Below are 7,677 nucleotides of genomic sequence, written 5' to 3' on the forward strand. Positions count from 1 at the left end.
TTATGGCAAGGCAGTCTGTTGTCTCAGAATATCCAGCACTACCACACCTTAACTGCACGCAAAGTTGTTAAATTAGATAATAAACACGTTCCCGGTTCATGTTATCACACTCTTTACTACTCAGTAATCCGGTTTCGGGTTTGCTATCAATAGAGCCAATTACTGTATGTCACTTGAGACTGACTACAGGAGACCTTAGCAGCCAATAATGTGATACAGTACATAGATGTGACTCTTCCTACATATGGAAAACCTAAATAAATTCTAATTAAAGGTACATAACATCCTGAGGAAAAATGTAAAAAATTTTCTGAAGCTCATAATGTTCTCTTTTATCACCTTTTGATTCTGTGTAGTCAAATATATAGCTTGCTTGCATAAAACTCATTTCTTTTGGAGCCTAAAGTGACCTAATTTAGACAACATAGGTTGATGTCTAACGTATAGTACAGCTCCTATTATATATTATTTTGATTAAACAACCTACGAAGCTAGAGCATCTCACAACGGTGGGTACACCCCTCACATTTCAGAAACCATTTTAGTATATATTTTCAATACTGCAATGCAATACAAAATCACTAAACTTGGTTATTATCATCGCATCTCCGTTGGACATCTCTGTGTGGAGTTTGTGTGTTCTCCCCTTGCATGCGTGGGTTTTCCCCAAGTATTCCGGCTTCCTCCCACATTCCAAAAACATGCATGTTAAGTTAACTGGCAGCTCTAAATTGTCCATAGGTATGAATATGAGTGTAAATGGTTGTTTGTCTGTATGTGCCCTGGCTGGTGACCAAGGTGTACCCTGCCTCTCTACCGAAAGGTCAGCTGGGATAGGCTGCAGCATACCCCTGCGACCCTAGTGAGGGTAAGCAGCACAGAAAATTAATGAATGAATGAACCATTGTTATCCAGCACTACCTTAATCCTTCTTTCATGGAATTCACCAATCACCTTCACCTTCTTCAGCAAGGCAGTTGGTGTCCAGGTCCCCAAGCAATGCATGTCTCTCGGCGAATCGCAGCTCCAAAGTACCGGCAGCACTCATGCAGCCCTTGACCATGGCACGACCACCACCGTGCTTGACTGTTGGCAAGACACAATCATCTTTCAACTCACTTTTGTTACCAACTATTGAGACAATAATGGCTGTTTATCGATTCACTTTCAGTGGATAGTAAATTTATACCGCTATGCAAGCTGTACGCTGACTACTCTAAAGTATATCCAAGTTTAATTGCCATAGTATTGTAACTTGAGAAGATATACTGTAGTAAAATGGTAGCTGAAATGTGAGGGCTGTACTCACTTTTGTGAGATATACAGTATATTATCTTGATATGCTGTATGAAAACAACACAAGAAACTATGTAATCTTCACAATTCCAATCACAATCCAGTTGAGCTAGAATGTAGTCCTTTCCACAGCTGAAGCACAGTCCAGCGTTTGAACAGCCTGTAGGTTATCATCTTCTCATTGATTGTCCGTGGTGTTACAGGCCATAAAAACCCAAGTCAAAGCAAGTCGACAAGCACCTGTCTAATCCTGCTGAGCATAGCAGCATTGTCATTATCTATGGGTGCTTGCCTGCGACGGTAATTACAACAGGCCAGGATGATCCCAAACACAGATGGTGTTTGGAGACTGGGCAAATGGCAGTAAGGTAATCAGTTGGGCCCCGAAGAAGGAGAGAAATATTTGCCAAAGACTGGCGCTGACTCAAGCTAAAACACCATTGTCAGTCAATCTAGTTGTCCCTTTGTAAACTTAAGTAAGTGTTTTTGTAGTACTGTTTGTGATCCCTGAGTAGTACGGTTAGCATTGATGCTTGCATTATTTAACACAATATGCTGCAAACATTAGACAGTAGAAACTGCCTGTGAGAAAATACATGTCACAAACTGCAATTCCTTAACTTTACAGAGTGAAAGATTACATGTTACAATAAATATTGCATTATTGTGATAAATTATTATTATTACTTATTATGTATTATCATAAGATTAGTGGTTTATTTGGCCTCAAAAAATGTTGACAATAATATTGCTTATTTGTGGGTCAATACACATTTCAGAACACGCCTGCATTGTTTAGTGATGCGGTTAAATAAAAAACGTTTATTTGTCCAGTCGTGCTTTTTCATTGTACTTTTATTAAAAATAATGTAAAAATCTTGTTTCGTCTCCCAATCTCGTGCATCATCTTGCCTCGTGAGTCGGGTGTCACGTGACACTGCTAATAACATCACATTGTGCACCGAACACATTTTGCTGCATCCAAACGACAAAACTCTGATGGAACATGTATGCGCCACAGACGTAACTAGTGTAGTCCGCACACATTGTAACAAAAATGTAATGAAGACTATACACAAATGAGCTGCCACCTACTTTGACGCACAATGTGATCTTCAGAGTATTTGCATGTTATTATTCAATTTTTTTGGTCAAAATTCAGACAATAATGAAAGTGACACTGATTAAAAATAAAAAAGTGTTATGCATTACCGTCAAGATTTCTACTGATCAATTTTTTCTTATCAATACACTTTTTTAGAACCGCTTTTTTTTACATCATGTTTAACTAACTGTTTTAAAAAACAGCGTGATACATGCAAGATACGGCGCCATTTTGGAGCACGTTTGTGACGATTTAAGGTAAGTTATATAGGTGATATAAGTGATATACTGTATATATTTTAAAGTGATACTTTTTTATATGCAAACTGGTGAGAAAATAACTTTCAATTTTGCTTGCTACGTCACGCTTCAGACTGTATATGATTCAAAACTGATTTCAATCCACCTATGGTCAAAACCTGATCAGGGTGTGAGGATAGCCAATTCATTTTTTTCCTGCTAACACCGCCATAACCTCCATCCAGAAAATGTTCATGTTTACATGTTACATTGCGATTAAGGATCATAAAGTTTCAATCCAAGCAATCCACAATCTACTAGATCCTCTCTTGAGCTACAGTACGTACACATGAATCCCATCCAAAAGCTAAAGCCCATTAGTTTGGCTCTGCTTATGTGCTGAGGATGTGCAAATTCCATGATGTCAAAGTGTTGCTTCAAATACACAAGGAGGTAGCGTTCGTCTGGAAAACTGTTGATACAAAAACTGCCACGAGCATTTTACCTTAATGACACTGCACAAACCACCGGTTGCTCTTTAAAATAGCAAACTGCTGATTAAAATTAAGCAGAGACACTCCCTCCCCCACAGCACTTTGAGTAAGTCTTTTGGATCATTTGGCTAAGAGTAACTATCTGCTGATGAGGACCATGCGACATGGTTCTAACAAAGGTTCTATGTCATTTCATGAAGTGTTTTGCCCTCCAACCACTTCATAGATCAATTTGATGTGTGAATGCGCCCACTGGATGTTTTATTTGGCACTCCAGCAGCATCCCCAGTGAGTCATCCAATGGGGCGGATGCCTGGAGTTCTCCAGGTGTGGTGAAGCTGCGCATGGAGTCACAGTATATGAAAGGGATTAAATGAGAAATGCAACACAGGCGCCACCCTTCTTCTTCTTGTGCCTGGGTGGGTGTGGCGGGTGCAGTAGCCAGCCCACACAGCAGCAAGCAACACTGTTTGTAAATATTTACGCCAGATCCATTGCAGTGCAATGTTGTTTTCTTTTCCAGCTGAGTTACAGCAACCGACCTACATACAGCACTGCCGTGTCACAGCTTAGAATGAGCCTGCAGACAAGCACAGCAAAGACTCCCTCCCCTCTCCCTCTGGAGCTGCACAGCTAGGTTCTGGGTTTTATGAGGGGGAGAGGGAGTGGGTTGTGAGATTTGGTCACCTATATAGTCTCAAACAGTGCTGTTGGTGCACTGCAGACACAAAGTAGTGCTTATAATTCGTTAGTGCTAGCGACTTGTTAAATAACCGTGTGTGTAACGCTTACAGGTCGTGTTCACATGAGCTGTAAGACACCCAGACAGCTGCTGGAGGACGACTGCCTGTTTTATAAGCATGTTTTGTTTTTTTGCAGGAGGATGCGTGGCGGGCACGGATCGAGACTCCGTTGCGTGTCGAGCAGCGCGGCAGTTGGGTGACGCAAGGCGAGCTATTAATAACTCATGAACGGGATGTTCTCGACTGAGCACTGCGGGTCATTCGAGGATAAAACAGCGTACGTTGCCCCTCTACACACTACGTCGTGTCGTATGCTTACGTTTTTTTAAAGGGAGACGTCGCTGCTTCAAAATCAACCCCCACTCCAGGATGGCGCGCTTCCCCGCCACTACTTCCTGCTTCTCGTGGCGGCTTGTGGGAAGCCATGCCCACACGTGAACCCGATGACATTAGAAACACCCTAGCCTGTGTCAGCACACGTGATGTAAGACCTCTTCAGTGGAAATCTATTTGTTTTTACATGTACTGTAATTGGCTTAAACAACCTCATACATACAGTCATGGAAAAAAATTATTAGACCACCCTTGTTTCTTCAGTTTATTGAAATACATGAATAGCTATAGCATTGTACTGCCAAAAAAATGGAACTCTTACGAGCTATTTTTGTTGTCATTGTCATATTTGTCCAAACTAAGATACCTTTGGTTGTATCAGACGTTCAAATGAACAAGAAACTGAAGAAACAAGGGTGGTCTAATCATTTTTTCAATGACTGTATTTCTACTGTATCTACTGTTGCTTTGTAGCTAACTAGCTAGTAGCCTAACGCTGGTAAGCTACAGTTTGCTAGCATTTATTATAACCTCCTGAATACGGAGGTCGACAAGTGCAATGCTCCAAACACAGAAATTATCCAAACGCTAAAACACAAACACCATAAAATTCTTTGTATAACACTTGGCTGTAATATTTTCCAATATTATATGACAATATTATAGAGCAACAGATTTACGCAGCTCATGTTAGTGTTAGAATGATTCTGACAGTTTAACAAAGGAATAAAGTTGCTCACACACATATGGAAACCCGTTTTCGCCGCTGAAAGAAAAAAATATCCCAATGGTAAGTCATAATTATTAGATAAAAAGTCGAAATTATGAGATAAAATGTCGAAATTAAGGATTAGAAAGTCATAGTCAAGTTATGAGATGTAAATCGAAATTACGAGATAAAAAGTCATACTTTATGAGATAGGAAAGTCATAATCAAGAGATAAAAAGTTGATATTATGAGATAAAATGTCATAATTATGAGATAAAAAGTTGGAATGACCTGCCGAGTGCCATGTGATGAAGGCTCCGGTAAAGAAGGCGGCACATGCACAGTTTGTATCTCATCATTTCGACTTTCCTATCTCATTATGAATTAAAAAATGTTTATCTTGTAATTTTGACTTCATTTCATAATTATGACTTTCTTATCTCATAATTTCCGCTTTTTATCTTATAATTAGGACTTTTTATGTCATAATTATGACCTACCATTGGTATATTTTTTTTCTCTCAGTGGTTGTAAACTGACTTCCATACACACATCACACCACGCTATTATATATTCTTTTTATAATAAGTGTTCTTTGCTTTCATTGTTTTTGTAGTGAATAGCGTTGTCTGCAAATGAATACAAATGTTAGCTAGTTTCTGCTTGACATAACATCTAACATTTGCTATCTAACATTTGTCTGTACAATGATAAATGTGAATTTCTTTTACTTTTATTTGACCATTTTTGCAAATTCATTAAGACAGAGAACAAATATAAACTGGTGGTGTATCTATTTGAACGCTGTGCTGTTTTTTGCTGGTTATTCAGGACATTGTTCTCCAAGAATCTTGTCTACATGTCCTTCCCCTCCCGTTGCTACCACTTCAGTAGAAATGTTGGCGACTCTCTTTGTGAATAAAGACAGTGTCCATCTAGTGGTTTCACAGAACAATTTGTTGGTTTGATTAAACCCTGAGAATGTACTTCTATAAATTTGTTCCATATAGGCCATGGCTGGCCATTATTTATTGACATATTTCTCAAGTCTCAGCATCAAGCACTGTGCTTCCACCAACAAATGTAATGGCATCATTGTTGATGGTCTTAGAAATGATGGCCAGACCTCTATAGCATCAGCACAACGAGTTAATGCAGCGCCTGCGGTCGTGGCGATCAACTGAATAGCGGCCCCCTCGCCAGTGCCTGTGAGGCTCATCCCTCCCCAGCCAGAGCAGTGATCAATGCATCCTGAATAGGGTCACCACTGACCGGTAAATGGGTGCAAAAACAAAACTGTGTCCGCTTCACTTTGCTCTTTTAGGCTGTATTGTGTGGACTGGACAAAGCCAACATGCTGTGATGAGAGGGAACAATGATGGCTGCACATAGTCGTGGCTCTGTCAGCGTCAGCCTCGGGTCAAGGGAGTGACGTGGATTTTAGCTAGGGTTCATAAACATAACTTCATGCGTACAAGTGAGAGAGAGAGAGATCGCTCATCTGGTTGATTTCTATCTGTTTATGCAGCATTCTGTCAATGAGTGCAGGATGCCACTTTGTCCTTTGTGGTGGCGCGCCGGAGAAGCGGTATCAAGGCGGGGGGAGGCAAGCAGGATTAACATAGGGGTGAAAAAGGCTGCTTCTGTTGTGTGGCTCAACATGGACAGCCTGGAGGCGCAGGCAGAGGGAGGATGACGACCACATTGAACTGGCATCTGAGAACATCGCCTCCCACCAGTATGCCAACTGACCTTCATTTAGCCCCCGCCCCTTGTCTATGCCACACACAACTTCAGATAGGTCTTTTCTGTCCTCATGCCAGCCATCCATTTTCTATTCCTTGTCCATTCAGGGGGAAGCTGGGGCCTATCCCAGCTGACTCTTGGAAAAAGACAGAAGACTTCACCCTGGTCTGGTCACCAGTCAATCACAGGTCACATTCAGACAAACAGCTATTCACGTGTAAGTCACATTAATGCCATGCTTGCTGCATGGAAGTTTGCCATGTGAGCCACGACACCACCAATGACCCATACTTGCCAGTTGTCTAGCAATTCCACCACTACAGTAAAGTTTGGAACGTTAAACCCTCATCTGAGCTTTTCCACTGTAGAGTGTGTAGGTGGAATGACAATGCTGTTACATCATACCGGTGAAACATGTGCCCCTTTTCCACTACATGGTACCTCGCGTCAGCACGACTCTACTCTCACGCTAAACTAGTGTTAGCTTTAATGTGCATTTGGCCAATCTGAAGTCTGGATCAGCTGACTGGTCGCCACTGTTTGTCAATATAGAGACATAATAGATAGTCATTGATATATTTGTCCAAACAAAGGTAGTTAGTTGTATCAGTCATTAAAATGAACACGAAACTGAAGAAACAAGGGTGGTCTAATCATTTTTTCCATGATTGTACATTAGGCATACAGTATGTAAAATCAACACTTGTCTACACGGAACCCGGGAAATAACATGAATGAATGTTTTTTTGTTACTAGTCGCATGCATGTCTATCATTGCACAAAATTAGTACATGCACATACAGAAATTACTTATAAGTTACTTAATAAGTGCTCATGACACCAAAACGCATGTTAATGTTTACAGTTGTTAATTTCTGAAATCTTAGAATAATAATATGGGTTTTGATGCCAAATTGCTAGCTAATCAACAATCGCTGTCATTCGTCTTCAGCTCTGTGCAATGTGCATAGCGCTGTCAGTGGCTATCACTGCCAGTAAAACATATCACAAT

General features: G+C 40.6%; 1 protein-coding gene across 1 annotated transcript in view; it reads right to left on the bottom strand.

Moving 5' to 3' along the window:
- The window catches only part of LOC129181537 (transient receptor potential cation channel subfamily M member 1), a 50,229-nt gene extending 45,949 nt beyond the window's left edge, over positions 1–4,280 (bottom strand). The window contains exons 1-2 of the mRNA XM_054776869.1: positions 4,197–4,280; positions 922–1,086 (exon numbers count right to left, since the gene is read on the bottom strand). The gene's annotated coding sequence lies outside the window, so the exon portion shown is untranslated. The remainder of the gene's footprint in view (positions 1–921; positions 1,087–4,196) is intronic.
- Between the last annotated feature and the right edge of the window lie 3,397 nt (positions 4,281–7,677).

This window comes from Dunckerocampus dactyliophorus, chromosome 5, assembly GCF_027744805.1.
Source record: "Dunckerocampus dactyliophorus isolate RoL2022-P2 chromosome 5, RoL_Ddac_1.1, whole genome shotgun sequence".
Taxonomy (NCBI): Eukaryota; Metazoa; Chordata; class Actinopteri; order Syngnathiformes; family Syngnathidae; genus Dunckerocampus; species Dunckerocampus dactyliophorus.